The 24,291-nt window shown below is 45.7% G+C and overlaps 1 protein-coding gene and 1 long non-coding RNA gene across 20 annotated transcripts in view; one reads left to right on the forward strand and one right to left on the reverse strand.

The window, feature by feature from the left end:
- FGGY (FGGY carbohydrate kinase domain containing) overlaps nt 1-24,291 on the reverse strand; it is a 395,846-nt gene that overhangs the window by 29,293 nt on the left and 342,262 nt on the right. The window lies entirely within an intron of this gene.
- LOC135364171 (uncharacterized) lies at nt 554-17,457 on the forward strand. Its single transcript, XR_010410925.1, has 3 exons — nt 554-746; nt 2,761-2,885; nt 17,145-17,457. It is a non-coding gene; the product is annotated as an uncharacterized LOC135364171 (long non-coding RNA).

The following is a 24,291-nucleotide window of genomic DNA, read 5'->3' on the forward strand; positions in this document are numbered from 1 at the left end:
TGCATTCAGTCTGGCACGAGCCAGGTGCAGAGGTCCAGGGGGGAATCAGGGTGGCGCTGGTAAGTGAGGGAGATGCACACAGATGAGAGGTGTTCTGGAGGCTTGGGTGATGGATCTGATGGGGGTGTTAGGGAGAAAGAGTTGTCAGAAATACTCAGGAACTCTTAGATTTCTGGGCTTAGGCATCTGCCACAACCCCCCCCCCCCCCCCCCCCCCCCGTAGGATAGGTAGAGGCAGAGAGAGAACTGGTAGATACCAAGAGGTGTTTGCTTAGAGTCTGCTTCTCTAGATCTGACAGGGCTCCTTCTGGGTCACTGGGTAAAGGAGAAGCAGAGCCTCAGCCTGGCCTACTGTTCAGAGAACAACTGCCACAAGAAAAGAACATCAAGAGAAATAATGTTGCAAAATTCCTCCCAGACCTGGCCAAAGCTTACATCAGCCAGTCATGTGCGTTTTAAGCTCTATTATTCAGTTAAGAAATGGATTTGTCCTTGTAAGTGCTACAAGATCTGGCACTTAACACCTGCGATGTGAAGGCACTTTTTTTTTTAAATTTTCTTTTTAAAGTAGCAGAAGCTCTGGACAATCTGGGAGTTATAAATGTAACCTCTGGACAGCCAACACAGGGCCTGTGGCTCAGACCTTTCCACTGAGGCATCTCCCAGTTTCCTTAGGGTGGTGAGGGGGAGATGGAAGGACAGGAAAAATGCCTGTCAAGACAGAAGACCTGAGACCATCGGCAAAGGTAGGGCCCTTACACATCTTGGAGTAAAACTATGGCTGCCTGGAATCCTGTAAGCCTCTATCTGGGGCGGGGGGGACTCCAGCTAGGAGTGAATGTGTATAAGATTTGGGCAGGGAATTCACCATTGAGGGAGGCAGTCAGCAGCTTTTTAAGGCTGGAATGCAAGGTGGGGGGGGGGTTCCTTTTAAATCAGAAACTGGAAGGAAACTTCCTCCACCTCCCCACACTCATCTCCATCAGGTTCCTACTCAGGGACCAGGTTTTACCTTCACCTTTGTGGGAAAGGTAGAGACAGAAATAAGAATCATCACCACACACGAAGCACTCACTAGTAACACTGGCTAACGTTCTTGGGCACCCTATGTGCTTGGCACCATGTCACAAGTATACATGTCTTACCTCATCAGTATTTGCAGCAAGCCTGAGAGGTAAGTATTATTATGGACTCCAATTTACAGGAGAGGAAAAGAGAGGTGAACAGAGGATAAGTAACTTGCCCAAGATCACCCAGCTAATAAATGGTAGTAGGGGGGCACCTGGGTGGCTCAGTCGGTTAAGCGTCTGCCTTCGGCTCGGGTCATGGTCCCAGGGTCCTGGGATCGAGTCCCACATCGGGCTCCCTGCTCTGCGGGGAGCCTGCTTCTCCCTCTCCCACTCCCCCTGCTTGTGTTCCCTCTCTTGCTGTATCTCTCTCTGTTAAATAAATAAATAAAAATCATAAATAAATAAATAAATAAATAAATAAATAAATAAATAAATGGTAGTAGGTTCAGGATTCAAACCCAGGCAGTAGAATCCATTTGCTTAAACTCAGTGGCTACCAAAGGGCAAGGTGGTGGGCACTGGGGGGGGGGGGGGGGGCATGTGCATTGTCTCTAAAGAATTAGACTATAATAATAAAACTAGTTAAAAGATCCATCTCTTTTTTTATTATCATGTACATTAACAATATATGAGTTGTAAAATCTCCCCTCTAGGGCAAACCTCTCCTACTCGATGTATCTCCCACCCCTCCTAAGCCACTGGTTTAACCACTCTAGAAGGCAGAAATTACAAGTCACATTTTGCAGATTTCTAATCCCATCTGAACAGTCTCGTTGCACTTCGTGCTGCTCCTTTAAGCCCTAACAAGTACACTGGTTATATGTGCCTGTATTTCTCTATTGTGTATCTCTGCCATTGGACCATCAACTCCATGAGGGTAGGGGCTGTGTCTACAGTTATTGCTGAAGTACCTGGCTTAACATGCTGGTGGTGTTTACTCAAAAAGGTATTTGCTGAATGAAGAGATGGGTGAAGGAATGGTCAATCTAAAATGCCACTTCCTCCATGAAGTCTTCCTTGAGGGAAGAAGAGCCTTGCTCTTCAGTGAGGAAGGTGGAACAGGTGTTATTTGCAGAAGCTGTCAAAATGAGCTGGCCTCTTCTGTCCAGAGTAGCCCTGGAAGTTCCCTGCCAGGTATGAAGAGCATGGGTCCTGGTGTAGCTTTGAGCTGCAGGGCACCCCAACATTCCTTATGGAACCAGCATTCCCAGGAAGAAAAGACTCCCCTCTTAGCACTGATATTTGAGAGCTGTTTCCAGACTTGTTTAGGGCCAAAAACTACTCATACTAAGGCACAGATTTAGGATTATCTTTAGGACTGCACAATCCTTAAGATCTGGATGCAAAAGATTCCAGCGTGTTCCTTAGAGAATCTATTTTGGTTTTGGCACGTTTCTAAGTTGCTAGATAAATGTAACTCTACAAACATCTCTGTGACCTGGGATGTTGTTTTTATTTTGAAATGGGAACATGTTCGTTTACAAGTTCGTTGAAACGAAGATATATTTTGCTAAAGCACTATGTGGAGTCAGCATCCCTTCAGCAGGCCTCTTCAAGCCCATTTGTTAAACAAGACTGTAATCCTTTGTAAAACATTCTAGATGTCATGCTGTATCATGTCCTCTTTTTTTTCCCTTTAAAATATATTTTTGTTATTTTGCCCCTAAAAATAAAATGATGTATGTTCCAGGCAACCTTTCTGGGTGGTCCACCGTGAGAGAAGAGTTCCCAGGTCTCCTCTGCGAGGTGGGTCACGATGAGGTCAGTCCTCATGCTCAAGGCCAACATCCAGGAGGGAGGCTCAAGAATCGCTTGGTAAGGTGACACAGTGGCGGCGGGGGGGGGGGGGGGGCGGTGCGGGGCGGGAGAGGGGGGCCCAGGCGCTCTGGCATCATGGAATGCTTTAGAGTTTAACATGGAGTCTGGCAGAGAACTGGCAAAAACGAGGTCACATGGAAAGTTTCCTGAGTTCCCAAGTCTGCCATGATATATTTGAAAAGTTCCCTGGGGTTGAGGGAAGAGTCCCAAAGAGGAAAGTCCCCAGTGAACGGTGCCACCAGAAAGCTTGCCTATTTCTCTGACTCACTACCTGGAGTTTTCAACCTACAAGACAGTTTAATGAAGGCAGTAACTCGAGATGAATGCTTACACATTTGTTAAGTCTGGCAAGAAAGGATTAGTGGAATAGTCCGTATACTACAAGGCATGTTTATTATATCAACTACCTCTAAGATGGGGAAGCCGAGAGCAGGGTACCAAGGGAGTGGGACAAGGGGGGAGGTTGGGGGGGAGGAAGAGAAGTGTGGATAGAGGGAGCTGGAGGCCAGAAAGTTCTCTACAGCCGTTCAGATCTTAAGGAGTGGGAGACAACTAGATCCTGGGTAGAGTGGACTTTAGAAGTATTTTTTCCTTTTGCCCAATGATCATCCTATCCTTTTCCCCTGTCCCGCTTCCTCCCTCCCTCTCTCCTTTCCATCTTCCCTCCCCTCCTTTCATATGTGTTTATTGAACATCTACCATGTGCCAATTACTATTTTAGGCTCTGGCAGTCTCTAGTGAACAAAATCAGCATGGTCCCCACCCTTGGGAAGCTCAGAGCCTTGTAAGGGAGAGGGACATAAACAAATATTCTGCCAAATATCTGTAATCACGCATTACAATAAGTGCTATGAGGCAGGAGGACAAGGGGCTATACCATGTTGTGTGAGGAACATTAGCTTAGATGGCGGGGGCGGGGGGGTGTCAGGGGATCCTTCTCTCTGGAAGTGGCATTTAAGGTCACAGCTGAAGGAAGAGGAAGACCTAGGTCATGAAAAATTTGTGTATGTGTGGGGAGGGGCAGCATTACAGCCAAGGGAATAAAAGAAATAACAACAACAATAACGATGATAAAGACAATAGGTAAGACTTACTGAATAGTTACTATGTGCCAGTCACTACTCTAAACATCTAATAACTATTTATTCATTTAACCCTCACAACAACCCTGCCAGGCAATTTACCATTATTGTCCCCATTTTCCAGATAAGGAAAATAAGGCCCAGAGAAGTGAAGGAGCCTGCCCATCACGTAGCGAGAGAGGGTAGAGAAACCTAGATAAAACTCAGGTAATCTGGCTCTAGGAAAGGAACTGGTGAACGAAGGGAATGAAGGAAAAGACAGCGAGGCTGAGCTGTAGCAACTGTAGGGGTGGAGGGAGAGGGTGCAGCCAGCCACTCAGAGACCATCTGTTCTGGAATTTTTCCTAAATTTGATGGTGGAAACCCACTGCAGGGGCCTTAGGGGGTAAGACTGACCTTTTCCCCCGGGCCCTCTCCAGTCACAGTGGGGATGCAGCCCGGAGGTGCCCAGCTGGGGGAATAGGGCAGGAGTCCAGGTGGGAGTAATGGGTTTGCGTCAAGTACCCGGTTACATAACTAACCAACCAGCTGAGCTTCTCAGTGCTTTCCTGCCCTGCCCTCTCTTAACCCTGTCCCCACCGCTCTCTCTGTCCCTGCCCCCCTCAGCAGCAGGCGGAGGACCCCCTGGTAAGACCCCGCTCCGGCTCCGTCTGCCAAGCTGCAGACTCTGGCATTTGGTCACCTTCTCCTCGGCACCCGTCCTGCCTCCCCGACTCAGGAGCCTTCTCTCCCTCGCCTGTGTGCCTGCCGGGAGGGAGCAGCTGCCGGTATCTAGAACCCAGCTGTTCTCCCAACTTCTCGCAAGTGTTTTTTAGCGTCAATGCTTCTAATTAGTTAAAATAGGAAGGGGGGGCTGGTAAACAGAGGAGCAAAAGAGAGACCTAATTTTAGCTGTAGCCAAAAGGACTTTCCCTCAAATACACTGTGATCTCAAAATACTTCGCTAAGCGCATATGGACACGGTGGGGAGAGGATTTGAAGAGCTACAGAAGGAACACTCAAAGCCAAACAGGACAGCCCATGCCTTCCCGGAAAGCAGGACTGGATCAGAAAGGAAGGCGATGCAAACAGACTGAATCCTTACCCTGTGCCAGGCACTGTGTGAGCGCTTTGTGTGCGTCAACTCAGCAGTGCGTTTCCTCTCGCCAGCCAGAGGATGCTGCAGGGGCTAGGATCATCCTCATCTTACAGAAGCGGGAACTGAGGCTCTGTGGGGCTGAAGGTGTTTTGTCCAAGATGACACAGCTAACCAGAGAGCCAGAATTTCAACCTGGGTCTCCCTGACTTTAAAGTGCCTAGCGAGAGGAAGATGGGGTCTCCAAGTGAGCACACATGGAGGGACCTGGGTGGACAGCTTTAACAGAGATGCAGGGCAGAGCATCAGGGCAAAAATCCAGAGGATGCTGGCTCTCAGGACACTTAGTGGCATTACTGTAGAAACTGGCACGGATCACTCAGGGCCTCGACGTTCTCCACTCCTGAACCCCCTTCCAGCCCTCACAAGATGTCAAGAACAATTTACAGGTAGATAAATCATTTGGTGAATGCCCTCCACCTTTCACTAGGGCAAAAAAAAAAAACAACCCACAAAAAAAACCCACTCCACTGCTTTCTGCAATTAAAGAAGATGCCATTTGGCAAAAGACTCTGAACTGGTTAGCCCCCCCGCCCCCCAGCCCGCCTTCCTAAGGTTGTGGTGGAATCTGGGCTCCTTCAGAAAACGGGCCACCTGGTAGGACTCATCATGTCAACTTCCTTCATCTCAGTTCAAGCTTGAAAGGCCTCTTCACTGGGAAGCTCCCCAGTGAGGTTTTCCACGCACATCTGGAGACTTTCCACAATAGGCCTTTGAAGCGGCCCGAAGTATTCCGGGAAGCCGGGCTCACTGGGCTGAGGTTTAAAGAGCAGAAGCCCACATTTATTTTTCTTTCCCGCCTTCTTTGACAAAACTCCCCCCAGCGGTTTGTGGGCCCTCTCAGAGCGGCCCTGATTTTCAGCTTATTACTTTTAGGGCCAAAGTCTTAAAAACAACAAGAAAGCACATTCTGAGGAAGCACTGATACCATAAAGATCTGTTTCTGTGTTTGGCTCCTCAGTCAGACTCTGAGTCGTGCCTTAGTCATTGTTGTCGCAGAAAGAAAATGAACTCTGGACCAAGACAGACTTGCTCCATCACTCAGCATGGGTGACATTTTGTCAAGTCACTCAGACTTTCGGATGGGTGAAGGGAGTTAATAGTCCCTGCCTTGTGTGGAGTGCTAAGGGTTATGTGACCATTAGGGTGGGGTGAGAAAATCACTTCACCCATTGTCCGCCCCGGACTGTATCAGGCCCATGCTGTTCCCCCAGCCAGGATGGCCCTCACTCACATCGGCTGCCCCTACTCATTCTCTACAACTCAACTCAGGTGATGCTTTCCTCTTCTGGAAATGTTTTACCTTCCTCTTACCAGGCCAGTTCTGGCATGTGGCTTCTTCTTCTTTTTTTAATTTAAATTCAGTTAGCCAAGGTATCATTAGTTTTTGGTGTAGTGTTCAATGATTCATTAGTTCAGTATAACACTTAGTGCTCATCACATCACGTGCCCTCAATACCCATCACCCAGTTACCCCATCCCCCCATGGTACGTGGCTTCTATCCTCAACACCTCCCTATCCTCTAATCCACAGTCTGTGGTTTTTTCCATTTTCAGTGTCTGCCCATCATGCCCCCTACCACCACTGGAACAACTGTAGACACACGGTGTTTTCTTGTTCATTGTTGTATCTCCTTACTGAGCACAGTGCCTGGTACACTGATGTGCTCAGTGAATATTAACTGATTAATTAATTTACTTAACATATTTATTAAGCACCTACTCTGAGCAGGGTACTTATTCTAGCTACTGAAGATACAGCAGTGCGTAAAAGAGACACAGCCTCTGCTTTTCCATAACTTTACATCCTGGTATGGAAAATCAGGAAATATGTTAAGGAGGGTGCCTGGGTGGCTCAGTTGGTTAAGTGTCTGCCTTCAGCTCAGGTCATGATCCTGGAATCCTGGGATCAAGTCCCACATCGGGCTTCTGGCTCAGCGAGGAGCCTTCTTCTCCCTCTGACCCTCCCCCCTCTCATGCTCTCTCTCTCTCTCAAATATATAAATAAAAAACCTTAAAAAAAAAAGGAAATACATTGAGGAGATAGATAGTTGGCCCTTGAACGCTGAAGGGGTTAGAGGCACCAACCCCCTACACAGTTGAAAATCTGCATATAACTTTTGACTCCCCCAAAACTTAACTACTAATAGCCTGACTGAAAGCCTTACTGATAACATAGTCATTTTATACATATTTTGTATATGCATTATATACTGTGTTCTTACAATAATAGAAGAAAATGTTAAAAAAATCATAAAGAGAAAATCCATTTCCATTACTATACTGTATTCATTCAAAAAAATCCACACAGAAGTGGACCTGCCCAGTTAAAACCTATGTTGTTCAAGGGTCGACTGTACGAAAGATTTCTGGTGATAGCTCCAACATGTAAAAACATTAGAAGCCCTTACTCCCTTCCGTCCAACAAGAAAAAAGCTAAAAAACTGAAAATCACTGATCTTTCTTGGATCAACTGGAGAACTGAGGTTGCAGGACAAGCCACCTCCCCGAAATCTGGAGAGACAAGAGAATCCAGATAGTGACAGTTGAGATCTTCTTATCTAGAGCAGAAGCCACTGGAACAACAAACTGGTAGGGGCAATTCAGTGATAATTTTGAAGTGCTAGGGATGAGCATGAGACTGAGAAACTTAGGGGCTGCAGTCCTGGTGGGAGGCTCACACTGGCATGGGTTTTACTGCCAAGAACCCACAGGTTCTCGCTGTCAAGAGGCAAGAATGTTCCCCTCTTGACTCCAGCAGGGGGAGAAAAAGACTAAACACTGTGAAGTATGCCAGAGTCTAGTATACTCTAGCTTTCCTGTCTCACTGAGGAGGGAGGAAAACAGGCAAGAAACATTAGTGAAGGTCACAGTCCAGGGACAAAGGCTCACTAAAAGGTAAGATTTAATTAAAAGATCATAGAGTGCTTTCCCTTCCCCACACCTTAAAACTACACCAACAGGGCTCCAGTATAATACGTTATAGCAAAAAGAACTACAAGGCACAGCCTCTATCTTAGGAGAAGCTCCTCGGGAAGCTCAAAAACTGAGGGGCAGTTTAAGACTAAAGTAAGCAGAAGCAGCCAAGAAAAAGAAGCAAGAAGAAAAGAAATAATAAAAAGATAAAAAAAATATAAAAAGCAGAAATCGATTAAATTGAATACTGGAAAACAACAGAGAAAAGGAATGAAACCAAAAGCTGGTTCTTTAAAAAGACCAGTAAAACTGATAAACTTTTAGCCAGGCTAACCAAGATAAAAAGAGAGAAGGCACAAATTACTAATATCAGAAATTAAAGAGAGGTCATCGTTACTGATCTTATAGACATTAATCAGATAATATAAGAATCTGTAAAAGTCATCAACAGCAAATCAAATCCAACTACAAACAGAAAGAAGAACACATCACAGCTAAGTGGGATTTATTCTAGGTATGCAAGGATGGTTCGACATTCAAAAATCAATAATGTAATTCACCACACCCACAAATCAAAGAATACAAATCATATAATCCTATTAACAGATGCAGAAAAAGCATTTGATAAAATGCACACCTTAAAGTTCATTCTTTGCACTATAATATTCAACGGGGTTTTTTTTTTTAAAGATTTTATTTATTTATTTGCCAGAGAGAGAGATAGCAAGAGCAGGGGGAGCAGCAGGCAGAGGGAGAAACCGGCTCCCCGCTGAGCAGGGAGCCCGACATGGGACTCAATCCCAGCACTCTGGGATCATGACCTGAGCCGAAGGCAGATGCTTAACTGACTGAGCCACCCAGGTGCCCCAACAGTTTTAACAAATGTACAAGGTCACATATTTACAATGACAGTATCATGATAGTTTCACACCCCACCCCACCCCCAAAAATCCCTGTGCCTCACCTATTAAATCCTCCCCCCACTCTCCCCAAGCCTTTGGCAACATCTGATCTTTTTACTGCCCCAATGATTTTGCCTTTTCCAGAATGCCACATAAGTGGAATCATGCAATATGTAACCTATAATGGAATGTGCTGTATATGTGACAAGTAATCCAACTGTATTACGAATGTATGAAACAATCTCACTGAAGGTTGTGGGAGATAAAGGTGCTGACCTAAGGAACTTTGGAAATGAGAAGAATTTGTAAAACTGAAGGCAAAAGAGACTGTACATCAGCACTGTACTCCAGGTGATAAAGCTGTAGCACACAGGGGTATGGGTTACAATTCTGGTATTTCTATGGTTATATCCTGGAATTGAACAATTACAATTAAGGAAATGTAGGGTTGATGGTAGGAGCCAGGTCTCTCACTATTTGAGTGGGAACTTATGATAAGCAAGAGAGGGAGGCTAGGATGATCCACGTGGTAAGAGATTATAGTCGGAGATAAAGTAAACTAATGGTTAGCTTCATGTAGGCAGAGATAATTGCATATATACATATTTATAGATATGGGTATACACACAGATTAGTACACACACAGGTATTGGCAGGGAGGGTCTGGAAGCAACAACAGCTCAGTAGCAATGAGCACACTTAGTGCCCAGATCTTGGTTTCTGTGATGATTCTCCAATAAAAAGACTCAGGGCTCCTTGGAGAAGTGGCTGATTCTAGTACTGGGGCAGGAAATAGACAAAATGAGCTTGGAGGATCTTGTAGTGTCAGAAAGGAAGGAATTAATAAAAAAGAACACGCACAGGGCACCTGGGTGGCTCAGTCGTTAAGCGTCTGCCTTCGGCTCAGATCATGATCCCAGAGTCCTGGGATTGAGCCCCGCATCAGGCTCCCTGCTCTGTGGGAAGCCTGCTTCTCCCTCTCCCACTCCCCCTGCCTGTGTCCCCTCTCTAGCTGTCTCTCTCTCTGTCAAATAAATAAAATCATAAAAAAAAAAAAAAAGAACACACACAGTTAGTGGTCATTTCAGAGAGATAAAGGATCCAACTGAGGAGTTCCAATGGCCAAAACCAAAAAAACTGAAGAATAGAATAAAGTAGTACTGGATTAGAACCCCAAATATCACATAAATATCTATGAGTTCACACTGTTCTAAAGAAATTGAATGAACAAATGAATGAATGAATGAATGAATGAGAGAGAAATGTCCCATGCAGAAGAATTCCAAATTAATGTAGATATTCCACCCTTGAGGAAGTGCAGCATAACTTCCTTATGTGTGGGCTGCACATAGTGACTTCTTCCAAAGAGTATAGGGAAAGAGGAAAAACAAAGTAATTTTACAGTGGAAAAAGTTGGCAAACATTATCTCAGCTAGATGATCAAAGTTAATACTAACAGTGATAAGTCATGTTGATAGTATGTATCTTGATATAATGTGATGAGAATGGCACTTTGTCTTTGTGGTCTTCTTCCCCAAAAACCTTAACTCTGGTCGAATCACAAGAAAAATATCAGACAAATTCCAACTGAGGAGCATTCTACACAGTATCTGACCAGTGCTCCTCAAAATAGTCAAGGTCATCAAAAACCAGAGAAGCCTAAGGAGACATGATGACTGAATGTAATGTGATATTCTGGATGAGATTCTGGAAAAGAAAAAGGCCATTAGTTAAAAACTTAGAAAATCTGAATAAAGTAGGAACATTAGCTAATAATGTACCGCTACTCGCTCACTCATCAAAACATACCTAAGATGGTAACAATAAGGGAAATATGTCAATGTTAGGGGAAACTGGGATGGGGCTTATAAAAACTATAGTTCCACAATTTTTCTGTAAATAAAAAAAAACTGTTCTAAAAAATAAAGCTTGTTAAAATAATATATATGCATGTACATATATACACATACATTTATTATGTCAGGTGGTTCTATGTCCTAGAAGGAAAAGACAAGTTGGGCGAGGATGATGGAGGATGAGTGGGGCAGGCAGTCTCTCTGATAAAATATCTGCTAAAGGGGTATCAGAGAAGAGATGGGAAGGGAATGAGGTTGGGAACCGTGTAAATATCTAGGGAAAGAGAACTGCATGCAGAGGAAACCAGAAGTGTGAAAGCCCTGAGGTTGGGGGTGTGTTCAGTTTGCACAAAGAAAAGAAAGAAGCCAGAGTCGGTGGAGTGGCCTGGGCCAGGAACAGAAGAGCAGGTGATGGAGTCAGAAAGGGGGTGGGTGCCGGACCAGGCGGGCCTTATAAGCCAGAGGAAGCAGGAAGCAAGTGAATCAGTAAATGAGATGAATGAAAACTCTTCATCTTGAAATTTATTCTAGGTACTCCAGCCTTTTTTTTTTTTTTAATTTAAATGGTCATCATAATACACCTCCCCGTACTCCCCCCGCCCCGAGAGCACACACAAATATTCTATCATAACAATGCCAAAATTTCTTAGCCTGCATTTATTCTGACAAAGCCCTCTAGTCCTGTAGAAGCTGTCTAAGGCAGGCCATCTCCTCTCTGAAACAAAATCTCAGACGGTTTCTAGGCAGGCAAAGTGAACTGAAGGCTTGAGGCCAACTTTTCACATAATTCAATTTAAAAGAAACTTCCATATGCCTGAAATCTTTAGATAATGGAAAGAAAAGTGGATTTTCCTCTCTTCGTTATTAAAGTAATTGGCTCAAACTCTCATTTCATTTTGTACTTGTAGGCACAACCCAGAGTCTGTAATTAGTTTCAAACCACCAAAGTAGAAACAGAATAAAACCTCAACTAACTGAAGGACCTTTTTTTCCTTGACATACTTGGCTTTTAATGGCTACAAGCAAAAGGCACTAATCCAAAAAGTAAGCTTATGACTGTGACTTGTTTAAAAAACAAAATAACTTGCAAAGTATTTCTTGGGTGAGTCCAATATGAGATCCTTACCAGCCACCTCCTCTATCGCTACTCCTAGTCCCGCGTCAGGAGAGACAGTATCCTGGATGAGGGCAAAAACCCCACTGGTCAGAGGACAGCCCACCAGGCTCATCACTTGCATGCCAAGGCAGGCACCAGAACTCTCACCAATAAGATGAAATAAAAAACACCTTTCTGTGAACTTGCCCTTAACCAGAAATGTAAATAAAGTCATTCTAACCACATGAGCATGGGAGTAAAACGTGGCTCTCTCCGTAGTGGGGACTCCATCTCGGAATACCTTGATCTATTTATAAGTAATTGGTACCACACTCAATCACTGGACACGTCTTTGGGGAGTTAACCCCTCTGAACCTCAAATTTTCCACCTGTAGAATGATAATAATGGTATCTGCCTGCGAAGCCCTCATCAAGGTTAAGTGAAATAATGTCCCTAAACCCCTAGAACAGTGAATGTCTAGTTTGTTTGTTTGTTTTTAAAGATTTTATTTATTTATTTGACAGAGAGAGAGAGAGAGGCGGGGAGAGGGAGCAGCAGGCTTCCCAAGCGAGCAGGGAGCCCAATGCAGGGCTCGATCCCAGGAAGCTGTGATCACGACCTGAGCTGAAGGCAGACGCTTAACTGACTGAGCCACCCAGGCGCCCAAGTGTCTAGCTTATAAGTGATGTTGTGTGTTGCTTTCTTTCTTTCTTTTTTTTTTTTAAGATTTATTTATTTATTTTAGAGATACAGACGGGGCGGGGGGATGAGAGAGAGGGAGAGAGAAACTTAAGCAGGCTCCCTACTGAGCACGGAGCCCACATGGCTTCGATCTCACGACCCTGAGATCACGCCCTGAGCAGAAAACACGAGGTCAGACACTTAACTGACTGCGCCACCCAGGTGCCCTTGTGTGTTGCTTTCTTTTATAAACATACTTCTGTAGCCTGTATTTGTACCTGACATGGATCTGGCAAATAGCTATCTCCTGATAAATGGTGAATACATATCTGTGTGAATGAACTGTCTCACCAGTGATACTTTCTGTAACGTCATGAAGTCAGAAATGATACTTTCTGTAGTGATACTTACTATGGGGCCAATAATCAGTCATTTATTGAGCACTTCCTGCTGGTCAGCGGCTGTGATCCACACTCACACACATCACTTCACTGAGTTCTCGCAATCGCCTAAGAAGGTAGGCCTTCCCTCAGCTCCACTTTACACATGGAGGGCTGAAATGAGCAATCTTCTAGGATGGCCCAGCTAGCAAGTAGCACAACTGGATTTTGAGCCCACATCCTTCTGATTGCAGAGGCCATGCTCTTAACTGCTAGGGCACCCTGTGCAGTTATTTTAGAGCATATTTAAAATACAAAAGGCACTTTTGACTTCTTTTGTTAAGAAAGACTTCTTGATGAGGCTTCCTGTTGCTCCCCAGAACAGCCTCCCAGTTGGACTGACGGCTATCAGGAACAAGGGGGACTGGTCGAGCTACCAGGCACTGGCCTTGAGAAGGTGGCTGAACAAGTCATTGAGTCCTGTTCTGAGGAGCCAGCAACATCAAGCTGGTGGGGATGCCAGGCATGCACGGGAGGAGGATCCTGGCTGCTGGGCTGCAGGGTCATCTGGAGTAAAAGAAGTAAAAATGCCCCAAGGGCAAAGGAAATTATTCCAAGAAAGGGAGCTGGAGGAGTGGTCCTGGGTGCCAGTCCTACAGTGGCAGGAAGCTAAAACCAAGGGCATGGGGAGTGGCCAGGAGCCCCGAGGCCAGGGGTGAGGGTCTGGGGTTGGGATGCAGTGAAAGGTTCTAGACAGGCTGTGGGAGATACCAGGCTGTGGCAAGCCTTCTGACTTCCAACAGTTCCCAGGGATTTGCTGGGCTTGTTCCTCTGGGATGTTTCCATTTCCGTGTCTTCTCTTTGGTTCTTTCCCATGATGCCCCAATAGGAGCTTCTCCTTTCTAATCCTGCCCCATGTTCAAGGCCCCCTCGCACTGGACCATCTCCAGGAAACTGTCCACGCACCCCACGCCCCTGGTCCATTCTCCTGTCCTACCTCTCCAGATTCATACGCACCTACAATCTGGACTAAAGAACTTTCGAATGCTTGCCATTGTTCCAATATTTTGATTTTTTTCACCCCACTTAGATTGTAATCCTTTCTCAAGTAACAGCTAAGATTGTTTTCTTTAATGTCCGTTTCAGCATAAAACAAATGTTCTAAAAGCTCCTAGTAACTTTTACTCTGAGGGTTCCCAAATGGAGTGTAAAAATCCCTGAGAGCTCAGGGGTGCCTGGCTGGCTCTGTCAGTTAAGTATCCAACTCTTGATCTCGGCTCAGGTCTTGATCCCACAGTCGTGAGTTCGAGTCCCACACTGGGCTCCACACTGGGCATGGAGCCTACTTAAAAATAACAATAATAATAATAATAAATTCCTGGGAGCTCAGAGGTCGGGAGTGGTTTCTTCTTTTAAATGAAGACAGTAATACCAACCTCAAAGAGTTGTTTGATGGATTGAGATAATGGGTATAAGTCTGCTGAGTTGAAAAGACAATCTAGCAGAAGAGAAGGAAAAGGCAGTTGGAACTGATAGGAGCCTAAGGCAGAAGGAAAAGAAATTCTATGGGGGAATGCGAAGAATTGCTAGTGAAATTGATGAAGTCAGTGTCTCCCGTGTGTCAGGCACGGTGCTAGGTGCTTCATCTATATGATGTACAGGACGCTGGTGAAGAGCACCTGTCCTGGACCCAGGCTACTGGGTTCCAATCCCAGTTCCATCTGCTACCAGCTGTGTGAGCTGTTAAGTTATTTAAAATGCCTACGGTGTATTTCTTTAACTTTAAATTGAGATAATTTAAAGCAGGAGTTGGCAATTTTTTTTTTCTGCAAAGGGCCAGATAGTAAATATTTCAGGGTTTCTGGGACACACAGCTTCTGTTAAAATGACTCAACCCCGCAGTTGTAGCATGAAAGCAGCCATAGACTCTATGTGAGCAAATGGGCGTGACTGTCTTCCAATAAAACATTATTTGCAAAAAAGGGCAGTGGGCAAGAATCGGCCCACAGGGAGTGGTTTGCCAACCTCTAATACAGAATCTCCCTCATGAGGTCCAGAGGACTGAAGAGCTAATAAAGCTTATGCTCTTAGGACAGCGCCCTGCACACAATAACCACTCCACAAAGGTTAGCTGTTATTATTATAATGAACCTGTGCAATAGGTGTTGGAATGCCCTCTTCCAGGGAAGAAAACCAAAGTTCAGAAATGACTGAATAACTTCTCCAAGACCTGGCATCTTCTATGAGTGGCAGAGTCAGACTCAGAGCACAGACTTGTGGGACTCTAAAGTCTATAGTTGTCCACTGCGACTTTTGTCAACTTCAAGGATCTTATCAGAACCGAGACCTTATTTCATAGACCCAAAGGGAAACTTGCTCTAGGCCTGTATGTGCAAGTGTTTTGGGACTTGACTCAGACACGGGACACACACTGAAATCAGGCCTGAGATCCAGATGGGTATTGTCGGAAAAGTCCCCAATTTACTTCCTTTCAATCCTGATTCCAGTCAGTGGAGAACAGGTGTGGAATCCGTGTTCACTACCCTCTTGGGCGGTTACACAGTCTCAGCCCTCCCTGGCCTCGGCGTCGGTTTCCTATGACACCGATGGATCAGCTGCCTTTGGGGAGCCCTAATTAAGTGCACAAATAGGGCAGCCTTCCCAAATCCCACATTAGTTCTGCTTTGGAATGCCAGAACTTTTCGACCATGGAAAAAGGCTTCATGCCCTGACTCTTAACAAACCCAGCAAGTTCAAATGCATTTCTGGGGTGGGGGGTTGGGGGTCAAGAATCCCAAGCTGTTATGTGAGAAGGCAAGGAAAGAAAGGGCTTTTCTTGAAAGGGGGAAACAAAGGGCATGCAGAAATGTCACCAAAATGCCCTGCAAACCCTCTAGCTTGCCCCAAGTTGTTCTTTTGTCTGAAAGCCTTGAAACTGTGATTTATGTAACTCTTTCCTCAGGTCAATGATTGGCTTCTTAAGCCCAAGACTATGGAGCCAGTGACAGCAAAGATTTCTTTCCATATATCAAATACATGGAATAAAAAGAAAAAAAGAATCCCCGTTAAATGGCACAGACTTGGTGCATTTCAAAACTAGCCACCTTTCAGTTTTATCACTATTTTTCTCTCCTCTTCTTCTCCTTCCTCCTCCTTTCCTCCTTCCACCCTAAAGCCAAGTCTATACCACCCGGTCTATTCTAGGGAAAGCCTTGCTGGTTCTGTAGCTGAGAAGACACCGTAATGATGGGTTTTGTGCATGTGGATTTAACAGCAATCAGCTGTCTGCTTTATGTTTAATTCCACATCTTCTGGAGTAAAAACCATTTACGCTGCAATCCCCCAAAGGCACTGTATGCTGTCTACTTCCAGAGTTCAGTGGACCACTGTGTTGATATATTTTCCCTCATCAAAGGATGGAAAGTGGCTTGGCCTTCAACTTGACTTTCCTCTAAGACAATGCAGTGGTAGAAGCCACTGGGCTGGGAGTCACACAGATCCATCCACCACTAAGTCTTTGAAGCCTAGAATCTAAGTGGATCTTCCGGGCTCCAGGCTGACAGATGCAGCCCTTCCACTGGCCGCCATAGGCTTTTCTGCCCAGGGAAACGACAGCCTCTGTGGGGCTTGCTGTCTCAGGAGAGATGAAGGGAACTTTAATTAGGGTGGCCATAGTTTTATTATTATCCCAATAAAATTCACCTTTGAGTCCTAACACTTTTTTTTTTTTTTAAAGATTTTCTTTATTTCAGGGAGAGAGAATGACAGAGAGAGCACGAGAGGAGGGAGGGTCAGAGAGAGAAGCAGACTCCCCGCTGAGCAGGGAGCCCGATGGGGACTCGATCCCGGGACCCCAGGATCATGACCTGAGCCGAAGGCAGACGCTTAACCAACTGAGCCACGCACGCACCCGAGTCCTAACACTTTTAATGATCGATTATTAATAATTACACCAGGACATAAGACATAGGCTGGGTCTGTACGGGATGTATTATGAGACTGACGCGCAGTCCACTGCGCCAAGAGGGCCGCTTATGGGATGTATTAGCGCCTTTCCTCGGGGGCTGTCAATGGTTGGGCGGTTTGGGGAAGTAATTGTCACCAGGCTCTGTTCCCTCTAGAGTCACAGGAAATGGGGAGGTTTCAAACTTTTTTTTCTGCAAACTTTTTTTTCCATGCCCTTATTTTGTGTTGCCTCTTCTGACAGACTGCACCAGAATTCCGACTTCACAAAAGTGAAGATGAACCTAGAAAATACTGAAGCATACAACAATGCCAACTGTATGCTGCATGGAACCTTTCTGATACTGGGGACTAGGGGAAAAGGCTCCTTCCCACAGGCAGGAAGGGCTGTCTTCCTGTAAGGCCGAGCTCGGGAGCTCCCAAATTTTGGACCAGGAAGATAACCAAACCTTCTGGAAACCAGCTTTTTATTTTGCCACATAAGGACCTTAAAAATAAAATGTTTAAAAAAAAAACCCAACCCCTCAACATTTACTTGGACCATTATGCCATAATGAATAGGAGATCTGATTAAAAAAAAAAAAAGTTACTGTGATCTCAGAATAGATCCATTTACATTTAGCTTTGTTAGAAACTCAATACACTGCTCTTATTCTTTCTATTCCCATTGGCTAGTGAAACTTTGTTAAGGGCCTGCAGTGAGGGCCCGCTTCATGGGTGTGTCCTCTGTGTTGTTGCCCAGGGCCCCATGTCAGGAAGAGCCCATGCGTGGGGCTTAGTGATCCGTGGTCACTGTCTTGAAATTCTTAATCATTTTATTTTTGAATCTGTGCTTTGCAAGTGAAGGCTGATGGGACAATGGAGTGTGGGCTGGGGGGTCTGCTGCCGCCTTTCCTTTCCTAGAGCTGATTCTTGACTGTCTGCTCCCTGCCTTCTGCCCTAATCCACATCCCACTGCTGACCCTGCATCTCGGGGGTGGTGACAGGGCTATATGAGGTGGGGGGCATGCAGGAGCAGGCACAGGTGTGGGGAGAGCCAGGCCAGGTGACGAGCCTGGGGCTCTCAGGGTGGGGCAAGGCAATGGCTCTCCCCGCCACCTCCACGCCACCGGGTGAGTGGGGGGGGGGGTCACTGGGAAACTGGAACCCCCTGGGGGTCACCTGTCAGCCAGGAGCCAAGGCAGCAGGCCTGTGGGAAGAGGAGATGTCCTTGCCCCTGGCCAGGGCCCCCCATTCTCATTTGGCACTGGATCCCACAAGTTATGCAGTGGGTTCTGTCTGTAGTAGGCCTCAGTGACATCTGAGAACTACCGACTACTCACAGACGCTTATCCCTAAATAGCTCCCCCTTCCTCTCACCTGTGAGTAGACTCTGTGATTCCCAGACTTTCTTGGGGAGGGCCAGCTTCCCCTGGGGCTCAGCACTGGCTTGTTGGGAGCTATTTTATACTTGGCCTGGCCTGGGTGGCAAACTGTCATTTTTACCATCCTTCCCTGGTGGGCGGCACTTCACGGTTTAGAAAGCACTTTTCGCGTGTGTGCGTGTGCGCGTGTGTGTGTGTGTGCGCGCGCGCGCACTCGCAGGCTCATTAATCTCACTTTCTCCAGCTGGGGGAACCTGAAAGAGTTTATACTTAGGATTTTCACACAAATCTAGGTTCAGGTCCTGACTCTCTCACCTTCCAGCTCTGTAGCATGGAGCAAGTGATTTGCCTTTCTCTCAACTTCAAATTCCTCAATTTGTAAAGGGAAATATTTGCATCTACCTACCACGAATATGCTAATTTACAGATTAAATGTGGCTATATAGCCAAGTGACAGGCGATCAGTTAAGAGATGAGGAATGATGCCCCAGGCATCCTCCTGGCTGAGGGGACTGCCCACTGTTCCAGGGGCCAGCACTGCCCTAAGGGAAAAGCCCTGGATAGGTGAGTGGCGAGAACTCTGGAAATCAGAGAAAATGCTTCTCAAGGAACAAGATTTGAGCACACGGGCCTAGTTACTTTGACAGGTGAGAAGAAGTGCTGAAATTGGGGGTAGAGTAGAAAGCATCGAGTATAAACACAACCTCCTCCCCATCGCTCCCACATTCCTGCCCTGCCTTTTGGAGAGGCAAGCAGACCTGTGATCGCACTGGAAAGGATCCGGAGGTAGGGCAGCATTAGACATGTTTGGGATGAAGGCCCTGATTCCAGTCTCAGGTTGTGCCTCTACAACCTTGGGAACATTGCCTCCCACTTGGGAACCAAGTGTCCTTTTTAAATGCATTAGAACCAAATGTCTTTTAAGCGCATTAGACTAGATGACTTGTTCAAACTTATTTTGGCTTTGATAGAGAAAGGATGGCTGCAGAAACATATTTTGTAACACGCTGGGACATGCCTGTGGAACTAGGGTGGGCCCTGTCAAAGCAGTGGCCTCTCGTCCAGGGATGCTGCTGATTCCTGGAGCAAGGCTGTTAGGTGGGGCTCCGCAGTGGCGGATGTCTGAGGATTCCCGCATCTTCATTCGTACCCAAGGCACATGCGCATCCTCGGAATGGGCTGTGACTGACTTCGTGATTCAGCCATCTTCATGTGGGGTGTTTCAACAGTCACCTCCAAACAGAAGGAACACCGTGGGCTGTTGTGACGGGAATTCTGGGGCATACTATTTATGGCTGTGTTTTGGTTTACCTTTGGCCTAGTACACAGGGTACAGTTGGAAATGGCCTCAGCTGAAAACTCTTTTGTCTTTCAGGGCAAAATTTTACATGCAGCCTTTTGGCTCCAGGCCTCTAGTGCCCCTGCCCCTGCCTCCTCTAGTCTCTCGCGGAGAAACAGGGTCATCCCCAGATCCTCTGCTCCCTCTCACTTGGCCTTTGAGTCATGTGCAACAGAGGCAGGACATATATTAACAGCATCTCATGAAGGATTTGGGGCCAGACAGACCCAGGCTCAAATTCCAGTTTTTCCACTTTTTAGTTGTGTGACCCTGAGCAAGTCACTGAACCTCTCTGACCCTTAATTTCACCAGGTAAAAACCGGAAATAATAGTATCTACCCAAGAGGACTGTTTTCAGAATTAAAATGAGATGCATCACTGCAGATAGATCCTGATCGATATGCTTAGTTGTGTTTTTCTCTCTGCCCTAATCATTTTGGCTTGTTCCATAGAAACCAAGCTTCTGCTCCAGCTGCACCAGAGCGGACTGGGCTGGGGATCTGGCGGTACAGCCATTCCTTCTGCCTGGGGAACCCCGTCTACAGGCAGGGATCCTCCCGTAGATGGACAGGAGACATGAGTATCAATAATAGCTCATTTTAGTAAGCATTTTCTATGTGCCCAATTTATTACCATTTCCCTCTTATAAGAAGCCTAGAGGTAGGTACCATTATCCATCCAGTTTTACAGATCAGGAAATTGCATGTTGGAGAGGTTAAGTACAAGGTCCCAGGGCCAAGAGTGGTACAGGCTGAATTCTAACTCAGTGTCTGGACTCTAGAACCTTCTCTTGCACTCACCAGCCTCCCCGTATGTTCACTCCTGTCCTTTTCTAGAATCATCACCATGGTAGCCACCACTGATTGAATACGTATCATCAGTACAGACGTTATCCCATGGGACTTTCCCAGCAATCCCATGAAGGAGATGTTTTCTCACCCATTTTACAAATGAGAAAGCTGAGGTCAGAATATGTAGGTCATGCAGAGTCAACTGGCCATGAAAGGAGGAGATGGAACTCAGACACCGTATATGTTCTCCTTGTAGTTCCTTGAACACTATACTATGGGGCACCTGCTTTATTTATTTATTTATTTTTATTTTATTTATTTATTTTTTAAAGATTTTATTTATTTGAGAGAGAGAGAATGAGAGAGAGAGAACACATGAGAGGGGATAGGGTCAGAGGGCAAAGCAGACTCCCCGCCGAGCAGGGAGCCCGATGTGGGACTCGATCCCGGGACTCCAGGATCATGACCTGAGCCGAAGGCAGTCGCTTAACCAACTGAGCCACCTAGGCACCCTATTTATTTATTTTTAAAGATTTTATTTTTTTTATTAATTTGACAGAGAGACAGCGAGAGCAGGAACACAAGCAGTGGGAGCGGGGGAGGGAGAAGCAGGCTTCCCGCCGAGCAGGGAGCCCGATGCGGGACTCGATCCCAGGACCCCAGGATCATGACCTGAGCCGAAGGCAGACGCTTAACGACTGAGCCACCCAGGCGCCCTGGGCACCTGCTTTATAAACATTAACTCTTGTAAGAGCTCCATGAGGTAGGTTATACTAGAATTCCCATTTTACAGATAGGAAGATGGAGGCAGAGAGAAATTAAGAAACTCCCGCAAGGAAGAGTGGCAGAGCTGGATTTTGAAGCCATGCAGTCCAGCTCAAGTGTCTGAGCTCCCAGCCTCTAGCACTATGTTGATATAAGAAGTGAACGATGCCAGGCAAGGTGAGGGGAAGTGGGGAGGGTTTCAGAAGCAGAGGGAATTATCTCTGCATGAGTAAAAGGCTCAGTGAGCCCAGGAACTACAAAAGCTCTGGAAGAAGGAACTCTCCACCCACATGGATTGAAGCAGTGCCCTAGAGCCCTGGCTCTCTCCTCCAAAACGGGTCAGCCACCCTGGAGAATTTTCCAGCACTGAGCAATGGTGTAGGTGTTTTGTTTCCCTTAGGCCCATGAGATGCATCATGAGGAAATTGCCTTAGACTCTTGAGCAAGCTGATTCCACTATTCAGCTACAAAATCCTCAGAAGAGATGGAAGTCAACAGTTTTAAATGACCAGTTATATTTAAATATCCAGCCGGGGAAAAAAGGCCTTTTTGTCAGGAAAGACAGAAACAAACATGAATTGAGTAGTGACCACATGCTGAAACGTGGGAGTTGTTAAACCTCATAATAACCTTTGAAACGGTGATTCACCCCATTTTGCAGAGAAATAAACCAAGGCACAGAGCAGCAAAGTGATGTTCCAAAATTGAGTGGCAAGTAAAGGACCCTGGATATGGTCCAAGGCCCATATATACGACTTTAGTTTGCATGCTCTCAGCTGGATCTCTGCTGCCATTCATTTGCCTATGACTGATCCATATGGTTTTAGAATTTTTCCGTAATTAATGGTGAAATTACCAAGAATGTCTGCATAAACCCACAGACCATTCTGCTAACCTGGTGTGTTCTGGTCTAAAATGTTAACATTCTGAAAAATAGTTTTAGGAGAAAAAATACTTTACAGGGAACATTTCCAAGAAATCCCAAAGTCGTAAAGACAGAGAATAGCAGATGTGAGTATATGAAAATTTAAAACTCCTGCACAGGACATCATAAGCAGAGTAGATGGTATGGGACATATTATAAGAAAGTCTTCAGTATATGTGACAGGCAAAAGATGGATATACAGAGCATATAAAGAACTCCAAATCAGTGAGAAAAAGGCAAATAACCCCATAGGAAAATGAAAAAAGGATATTAATAGGCCATTAACAGAAAACAGAAATCAAGTGACCAAGGATATAAAGAAAATGTTCATTCTTACTAGTAGCAGAGCAAAGGCAAACAACAATGAACAGTCATTTTCTGCCCAAGAAATTGGCAAAAATGTTAAGCGACTGACAATACCCAGTGTTGGCAAAGGAACAGGGATCCTGCTGGCAGGAATACAAATTGGGAGAGCCTATTTGGAGGACATTTTGGCCACAGTTAACAACATTTTAAAAATGCACAATCCTTCCAGTAGTCATTCTACTTTTTCATATCTCTCCAAGAGAGATTTTCGTACTTACATATAAAGAACCATACCAAGGAGGATCCTTGTATCACCGTTTATAAAAGCTACATACTAAAAACCACCTAAGTGTCTATCAACAGGACAATGGTTAAATAAATTTTTAATATACTGGGACTCTGGAATTACTACCAGTATGTAACAGACACGGGGCAGCTCTATGTGCAGTAACACACTCCAAAATATCTTGTAAGTGCGAACAAAGTTGCAGAACAATTTGTACCATATGATCCTATATAGGCGCATCTATATGTCTGTGAAAGCATTAAAAAGGCTAAGAAAACATACACAATGTATAATAGTGATTACCTCTAGGAGCAAGAGAGGTTTGTGCCTTTTGTCTTTTACTCTGTAGTTCTATACTGTTGGGAGTTCTCACAATGTAAATCTACGCCTATCATCTCTCACATACCTAAAAGGAGCAAGTTGGCCACAGAGACAGAGCCACTTGCCGTGTTCTCTGAGTTTTGTTCACCCAGGACTGAGAAATACTCTGACTCAGGGCTGAAGCTTCCTCCCCTGTTGAGGGAAATGGAGCGCAGCTCTCTTGGAAGCTGCCTTTCCCTCCTTCTCTCTCTCGGTTCCAGAGGTGCTTACACGTCGGAACATGTGTGTGCACATGTACCCCCTCTCTTGTACATGGCGTCACTCAGAGTAACTTCTGCACAGACTAGTGCATGGCTCGAGAACTTCTGAATCATGGACCAAAGTGATTCTTGTCATCCTGATAAAACTTGTACACAATCACACCCCAATACGACCACAACAAAAATAACAAATTGTCAGGCTCCGTCAGCGCCAGCCTTGATTTAAACCACGGGGTCCGACGGGCACATATGGGATGTGAAGTTCCTTAAATAATGGCTCCGCTGCCCTAAAACATATCAGATGTTCCTTCAGCCCTAGCTCGACCAAGACATAAACTATGTGTTCAGGGGAAAGCAAAGTCAAATGACTCATGACAGAGTTTGTTTTTAGTATGAATTATTTTTTCTGGCTCCTTGCTTTTAAAGACGGATCCTTTTCAGATGGGCTGAAGCAAGGGCTGCTGGGAGCTGGGCTCAGCAGCCTTGCCTTCCCACTGCTTCTGAAAGCAAAACATGGAGCCCCGAGCAGAGAGCTCTATTCCCCAACAAGTTCACTCCCATTATGCACTGCTTTTTCTTTTTCTTCTCAAACCAAACCACGTGAGGGCAGCCTCATGGGAGCTGGGTGAGCTGGTGGAAAGAGCACTGGATTTGGGGCCCAGGAAAATTGAGCTCTGTTTCCAGCACTGCCATTTACTGGTGGCATGATGCTGGGAAAGTCACATGACTTCTCTGGGCTGCAGTTTCCTCGGGTGTGAAATGGGCAGAATAAGCATCACGGATGGTGGTGGGAATTCACTGAGGTAATCCAGGCAAGGTGTCTGCCCCCCAGGAGGCACTCACTTAACGGCACTGGTCTGGACTCCTCAGGGCAGAGATGGTGTCCTATTTACCTCAGTATCCCCACTGTTTGCCCGAGAATGGGGCAGAAAATACTTAAGGGACGAAGGCAGCAATGTACTTTGTACTTGCGACGTGCCAGGCGCTATTTTCACTGCTTTATAAAAATTATCTCATTAATGTTACAACTAACC

The sequence above is a fragment of the Mirounga angustirostris genome, unplaced genomic scaffold (assembly GCF_029215605.1).
Source record: "Mirounga angustirostris isolate CCGP_5_RB_7025 unplaced genomic scaffold, mMirAng1.0.hap1 SCAF_4, whole genome shotgun sequence".
NCBI lineage: Eukaryota > Metazoa > Chordata > Mammalia > Carnivora > Phocidae > Mirounga > Mirounga angustirostris.